Source organism: Fukomys damarensis, unplaced genomic scaffold, assembly GCF_012274545.1.
Source record: "Fukomys damarensis isolate Sample0158 unplaced genomic scaffold, DMR_v1.0_HiC HiC_scaffold_3, whole genome shotgun sequence".
Lineage (NCBI taxonomy): Eukaryota > Metazoa > Chordata > Mammalia > Rodentia > Bathyergidae > Fukomys > Fukomys damarensis.
Window position 1 is genome coordinate 39,741,512 of NW_022900915.1, and position 8,051 is coordinate 39,749,562.

The 8,051-nt window shown below is 37.5% G+C and overlaps 1 pseudogene; it reads left to right on the top strand.

The window, feature by feature from the left end:
- Window positions 1-410: 410 nt before the first annotated feature.
- LOC104871343 lies at window positions 411-5,523 on the top strand (annotated as a pseudogene).
- The last annotated feature ends 2,528 nt before the right edge of the window (window positions 5,524-8,051 follow it).

Consider the following 8,051-nt stretch of genomic DNA (forward strand, 5'->3'; position numbering starts at 1 on the left):
CTTTCCTACTTAATTTTCTTCACATTATTTGCAGAAGCAGAAAGAGTATGAATAAATATAAAAATTTTTCTGGAATCTTTCAGGAAGACTTTACAGGCCCACATTTAACTGATGGAAGACAGCAGGGATGTGTCTTTTCTTTGCTGAGATCTTGTGCTTTCAAAAGTAATCTTTTTTTTTTAATTTAAATTGAATTTATTGGTACATTCTATGTAGACAGTACAGTTACATTCATTACTGGGATCTTGTACCTTTACATGACAGGTCTTGCTTCTCATTTTTTCCCCTTGTCCCCACCCTCCCTTTTGACATATTTTTATAAAGAAGAAAAAAGGAATTGTGTCCAAACTATAAAAAATGGCTGTTCAACTTCAAAAACAAGCACTTGGTCATATAAGAACTGGCCCAAAATGACAGTGGTGGACAGCAAGGAGAAACCTTATTTCAAAGGTATTTTAGGTGATCTACCCACGCACACTCTGTTTGGGATCCTCCTTATCTCTGTAGGAACATTAAATCAGAAAAGTGAAATTCCTGCATCTGATGCACACACACACACACACACACACACAAGTTGGATTTATGAAACTCAAAGAAAGGAAGAGAGGTAACATTTTAGAGCTTGGAAAAAGTATTTGAAACTTATTAAACTTTAGGGAAAGTGTCTTATGTGACGGAGAGTTCTAGTTTGTTTGCTTTGGTGTTAAGGTTGTGGAGAAAACAATCTTCTGCTTTTTGTACATGTTCTTGAAATTGTGAAAATTACCTCATGGCATATAAAATATCGACTCAGGCAGCTTACATACTCCTGGAGTTGTCAATACAGGTATTTGAAATTAAATTGAATTTCTTGAAATGTTTAACTGGAATCCTTGAGTTGCTCTGCAGATCTGTGGCCCAATTGATTACTGACTCCCAGAAGATACCGTTTGCCACAGACGTCCAAAGTGTTAATTGCTTTACTCACTGACCTGACCTCTGAGGACCCAAAGGGTATGAATTGATTTGATGTGCGACCTAGCAGATCATTTGCAATATATTCACCTCACACAGTATTATCACAGAAGCCCTGTGATCAATTCAAAATGCGTCTTAATTAACTAGCCCAATATTTATTTTAAAGTGAAATGACTTTTCATTTTCCAAAGCTTTTGAAATCCGGAGAGGAGGGTTGATAATTGTGGCGATGACGGACAGTGGATGTAAGACTGATGGACACTGCTGACATCAAGCAGGATTTGAGAGACGGTTGCATTCCTTTAACTTGTAGACATCCATCGGACTGGGCTGGACAAGAACTTGACCTAGTTCACAATCATATTTTAAAACTGGTTATATATCCTGATCATTGGACCAGGATACTGAGTTTTGCATTACTGGAAATTGTTTATACATTTGTTTATGTATTAAAAGTAGATAAAATGCACAATATAGTTTCTACTGCAAAATTTTTAATAAGAGGAAAAGTTTATACATTCCCTCTCTCTCTCTCTCTCTCTCTTTCTCTCTCTCTGTCACACACACACACACACACACACTCTCACAGGAAATAAGTTGGCCGTGAATTTTCAATTATGCCAATTAGAAATGAGATTTTCTTGCCCTCTCAAAGAAAAGAAGATGAATGAAACAAATATCTATTTTTACTTTTACCATCTATCAATCTCAAAGAAGTGGCAGCCAGTGAGATTTATGAGATAAAGACACATACTTGATGCATGACAAGTTCTTAAAATTGATTTATTACTTTAAACACACTATCTCCATACATTTTACAATAATCTAATTTTTGCTTATCAGTCCCAAATACAAAATCGGCTTAATTTAATTTTTAAAACATACTGGGCATAAAATGAAATTACTGAACAACTGCGAATACTTAAACAACACACTTGGTCTCTCCCTCTGGCTCAGCTTCTGGCCTTGTTAGGAACAGTTGCGTTGTTGTGCTCTTTGGTGTCACACACAGACCCATCCACTCACCCGCACTTCCCCTGGAAGCCTGTCCACTTCCTGTCTTTCCAATGCCAAACTCTTATCCTGGAAAACATTTCCCCCTTAAATTGGAAGAATCAATATTGAAGTATCTCTGAGGTTCTCTTCCTTTTCCCTCATGGTTTCATGCTCAGGGGAGAAAAGGATGAAAGTGTGTTTGGAAAAACACTGTTCTAATGTGCGTGATTCATAAAAGTAGAACCCACTGACCTATCACACAAATGATATGTGCATCTTTGGTGTCACACACAGACCCATCCACTCACCCGCACTTCCCCTGGAAGCCTGTCCACTTCCTGTCTTTCCAATGCCAAACTCTTATCCTGGAAAACATTTCCCCCTTAAATTGGAAGAATCAATATTGAAGTATCTCTGAGGTTCTCTTCCTTTTCCCTCATGGTTTCATGCTCAGGGGAGAAAAGGATGAAAGTGTGTTTGGAAAAACACTGTTCTAATGTGCGTGATTCATAAAAGTAGAACCCACTGACCTATCACACAAATTGGATATGTGCACGTGAGAGGGATAAAGGTTATTTCCCTCTCCCTCTGTTCCCCTCCTCTCCTCTCCTCCCTACTTCCTTCTTCTTAAAAATTTTTGTACTGAGGATTGAACCCAGGGCCTTTACACTGAGCTACAACCCCAGCATTATTTATTTATTTATTTATTTATTTATTTTATTTTTGAGACAGGGTATCCCTAAATTACTAAATTTTTCTAGACTTGACTCAAACTTTCAATTGTTCTTCCTGCCTGAGCTTTCCTGATTGCCGAGAACCAGCCGTCAATACACTGGCATCCCTAAATAAACATATCAGTAAATTTTGTAATGAATGAAATTTTCCAAGTTATCTTTGTAAACTGTGTCGAGAATATTTTTTCATTTAGGGAAATAAAGTGTCAATTATTAATTGTGATTCAAAAATTAATATAAAACAAGAGTATCCATTTTTTTAAAAAAAATCAGATTTAAAGTACTATTTCTTTGTCTTTTATAAGAAACTTAGAGGATAAGTCACACTTAATTTCCAAAATAATATGCCAAGGCATAGCATATAATCTCAAGACTGGCTGTGTAGGCAAAGTAGGGATGCACAGTGTTTTAACTAGGTGTCTGGTTGAAATGCAATTGCTAAAAGCTAGATAGTAAATTCTGGAGAGTAGGTTGAGGTTATTACTGGAAATGCCAAGTGGAATTGTTAAATAGCTAAGATAATGATGCTTGCTTTAACACAACATAACCCGGGGCTAGTCTTGACCTAGGAAACTTGTTTGCATATTGGTAGGAATTATAACATTTAAAAACCTTGCTGTGAAATTCTAAGTTAATTCAAAGTTTTAGTAACTTTTAGTTAAAACATTAGCATTATCCACAGTAAGAATGATGGATTTTGTAAAATAAGTTTCAGGCTTACTATTTGGAAGTTGAAATAATTATATTTTCCTATCTACAGAGCATAAAACAACATGGAAGTATGACTTGTTACTTTGGGAAATGAAGGCTAGCAGTTGTTGCTATTTTCCTTACTAAATTAATTTTATTGGTACATTTTAGGTATACAATATAATGGTATTCATCATTGGAAATTTGTACCTTTACATAATATATCTTGGTTCTAATTTTTTCCCATTCCCCTGCCCTCCCTTCAATACCTCAACCCCTCCCTATTTACAAAGACTTTCTTTGCATTTTTTCCTTTTCTCATATAAATTCCATTCCCTACTTTCCTTTCTCCAACCCCTCCCACTTCCCCTACTTATTTTCCTTTTTAATTGGCCTTAAAACAATTCAAGTGAGCAGTATTCTTTTCAAAGACTCATATACCCTGACAGCTTGTCTTTATAGGAAAGAAAGAAGCTAAAATAATAGTCAAAATGATAATGAACATCAGAAAAATGTGCTGAAAATTATTTGACTTTTCCTTCTCTCCTCTTCATACGTATAGAGAAAGAGAACACATTATTAGTCAATTAACTTTGATGCTGGGTTAAAGAAAACTTTAAAAATAATTCAGTTCTTTACATTTATGGAGGTGTATAATGGGATTTTCACAGCACAAGGCTTATGCACATTCTCAGTCAGTTGAGCTTTTGTATGTGCACAGAAACTAAAATGTCAGCATTATTCCATTTACATTTACTGATTACCTATTGTGTGACCAGCAATTGCCTGAAGATGCTGTAACAAGAAAAAAGAGGTGATGTGAAGAGTGTTCCTGACAGTGTTTAGCTTTGTGGTCAGTGAAGACCTGCTGATCAGGTGATCGCTGAACTAAAATGTAAATATTGCAAAGGAATCGCCCCTGCAGAGACCTCACTGGTACTGTTTCAGAGGAAGGGAAGAGTCATTCCAGAATTTGCAGATGTGGAAATTTAGGGAGCACTCTAGAAGTAATAGCAGGAAGCTCCTGGAAGTTATTTCATAACATGCCCCTACTTTTTAACTGGATTGCATATTCATTTATTTGGTTTGGATGATGGACTTCAATTGGGAGGAAACATGATGATGTTAAAAATATCATCCCAAACTGCATGAATAAAATCTTTTGCACAGGCAAAATTCACAGGACAGGAATGTACCAAAAGTCCTGGAATTTAGGAAGAAGAGCAACAGTAGCATGAGAAGAAATGAAATAATATCAAGAAGGAGACAGGGGCAATTGAGCTGCTGGGTGGCTGCCTGCTGGCAGCCTGGGGCGGTGGGGCAGGAATCCTCAATCCTGTGCTGTGTTAGAAGCTCATGGAACCCCAGGCGGTGCACATTGAGCTCCTGGTCTGGACCCTGGCACTGTGCTGCCTGAGTGGCACCGGATGGCTTTGGAGTTAATAGAAGCATTTTATGCTGGATAGGAAGGGTCAAAAAGTGGCAGCCATGAGTGGAAAAAACTAATTTTGACCCAACTCTGGCCTAAAATGTTGTGCAAGGAAGTTAATGACTGTGAAGAGTCTCTGGATTACTGGAGAAAACATGGACTATGGCCTGACAAAGTGGAAGATGGTCATTCATCATGGCACTTGCGTTTAGAAGAGATTAAGGATCTTTTCCAGGATGTGAATCTGTACTGGCCTGATGTAAATAAAGCACCCACAGAATGGCAGCAGCTTCTGGAAGCATGAGTGGGAGAAGCATGGCACCTGTGCTGCCCAGCTGGACGCCCTGGATTCTGAGAAGAAACATTTTGGGAAGAGCCTGGCGCTGTGCAAGCAGATTGACCTCACCAGAGTGCTCCAAAAATTTGTAGTTGAACCATCTGTCAATTGCTATCATATTTCAGATTTTAAGGACACCCTTACCAGAATCTATGGAGTTGTCCCTTCCATCCACACAGGGTGAGAAGGTGCAAACAATTAGCCAGATAGAGCTGTGCTTCACCAAGTTCCATTTGTGGAACTGCACAGAGCCTGGGGAGCTGCTGTCATCCAAGCAGGAAGTGTGGCTGACCAAGGTGGCTGCCACACAGTCACTGATGGTCTGTGAAGATCGCCCAGTCTTCCATCCCCGCCTAAAAAGACCAAGTACTGATGTTTAAATTTTGGAAATAGTTTGTGTTCTACAAGTTAAGAGGAGTTCATAAATCAGCTGCTAAAAAAAAAAAAAAAAAAAAAAAAAAAAAAAAAGGAGACAGGCATCAGACCCCGTACAGGAAGCGAGGTAGGTCAAATAGTACCTATCTTCTATCTTGAGCGCAGGAGAAAAGTGAAGAGCTCTGTTGGGGACCACTGTGATGGGCATGGTGGGCAATGATGGTGGTTTGAACAGGTCAAGGTGGTGAGGTTTGAGAAAGGATGGATGAACCTGAAGGGTTCTGAAGATGAAACAGATTAAGACTTATTCATTGCTAAAGGAAAAAGATTGTTAACTGAAGACAGAAAAAGTGTGTGGATGTGTGTTTGCATGCAATTGTTAATTTGTACTTGAATGCTGCCACATAGCTAAAACATAATATCAAATTTCACTTTTAGTTATAATAATTTTGAGATAAAAATATGTTGGCTTATCTGACTCAAATACTTCTATTCATTTGATAGTGGTTCCAGTGGAATTTAAATATTTTTGAGCATTGTTAAAGCAGGAAAATAAATCCATTAAAACTTTAATACAATAACTCTTAATTTCTTTAGTAATCCTGTGTATCATTATCTACCACATATTTTAACAACACTTAATCCCTAGGAAGTTGACCGTTTTTGAAGGTTTATAGATCTTCTACTGAAAACATGAAGCAATTAGGCAAGAGTTGTGTACTACACAATTAAACATACAGATAATTCTTTTAAAATATGACTTCATATTCATATTGGTGGCAGTTTGCAAAGCACTTTTCAAATAGTGGTGTTTTCTTCACAACAGTTGTGTGAACTGTCAGGGTGCCATTACTATTTTTAATTTATTAAGAATGCTGAGATTTAGGTTAAATGACGTGCTCAAAATTCAACACACAAAAATGAACAATGTGACCTAAAATTCATGACTCTTGGCTCTAAATGAAGGTTGCTTCCCTATTACAAGGATTAAACATGTACACACACACACACACACACACACGCACACACACAGAGAGAATATACTAAAATAGAATGTAATTTATAAGTTAATTTATTATATTTACTGGGAATCTTAAACCTACAGTTCATATTCATACCACTAGATGACAGTGACATTTCAGGATGAAATATAGGACTAAAAATATTTGAGGAATTGTAGAAATAATTCCAATAAATATTTCTTTTTTAGCAAAATATAACAATTAGTGGTAAAATTACCACCTCTCAGAGACTGAAATAAAGAGACATCACGACACATGTTCAGATGACTGCAGGGAATGACGGTGTGACTCCAGGGTTGGGTCTTCTCTTCTAGAGAGATTTTCAAAATGACAGGCAGAGAAAAACATTTTAACATAATTTTTGTAATCAAAGTAATGTTGATCAATTCCTCCTGTCCACAAAAACTTTTTTCCCATGCGATCAGTAACACAGACTTTACAGTGTCATTTTGAAACTGACTTATTTTCAGAATTGGGAAAAGTAGGGAGCAGGCTTCTGAGCCTTGAAGATCTATGTGTCATATGCATGAACGTTTTGGAACTGCTTCTGAGTCCCAAGCTTCTTTCTGCATTGAGTGCAACCTAACTCACTCTAACCATTTCCTGCAACCAAGCGGAAGGCAATCGAGAAGACTGGTGTCCATGGTGTGTTTATTCCACGAAAATATCGAATAGAGAACACTTTTTAAGGAGTGCTCCTGGGAAACAAATGTCTGTCCATTAAGGAAATATTTTACTTTATCATTTTTCATGGAAACAGTAGCTTTTAGGTTACTTTGACTCTACACTTATACATTGAGTCAACTAGCTATTTAGATTTGCTAGGCTTTATCTACGTACCAGCCATAGGTAAATGATATCACTGGATTTTTAAAATAAGTGGTGCTAAAGTGATCTTTATTTGGAAATATTATCTCTTAGAGAACAGAATCATCTGAAATTAACATGCTTATTGCTTTGGTTTGGATGACAATGTTTCCCCAAAGCCTTTATGCATCTACAGAGAAGGACTGAATCATGGGGTCAAAATGGCTGACTAGGTGTTAGAAGGTGGGGCCTGTTTAGAGGGCAGGCATTGGGGTGTGGCCTAGAAAGGTCCTGACTCCTCCCTTCCATCACTCTGCTTTTTGGCAGCCATGACTTGAGCAGTTTTTCTTTGCTCAGACCCTTCCACAAATGGACTCTGTTTGGAGCTGGCTGCCCATGCAAGGACTGAAACTCCTGAAACCTGAGCCAAAATCAACCTCTCCTTTACGTTGTCGTTGTCTGGGATTGTGTTTTCTTATTTATTATCTCATGATTTTATGCTCTATATATTTGTTTACAGAGATACTTTAAGCGTTAATTAAAATTCTGTGTCTTTTATTTGGTTTGATGACACAATAGAGGTGGGAGGTGAAGTATTTTCTCTAATGGGTGAAACTTTCCTTTAAGGATAAACGTCAAATTGCTGCTCTGCGTTGATGCTGCCAGGAAATTGAACTGTTTCACCACAGCTGAATTTACACTTC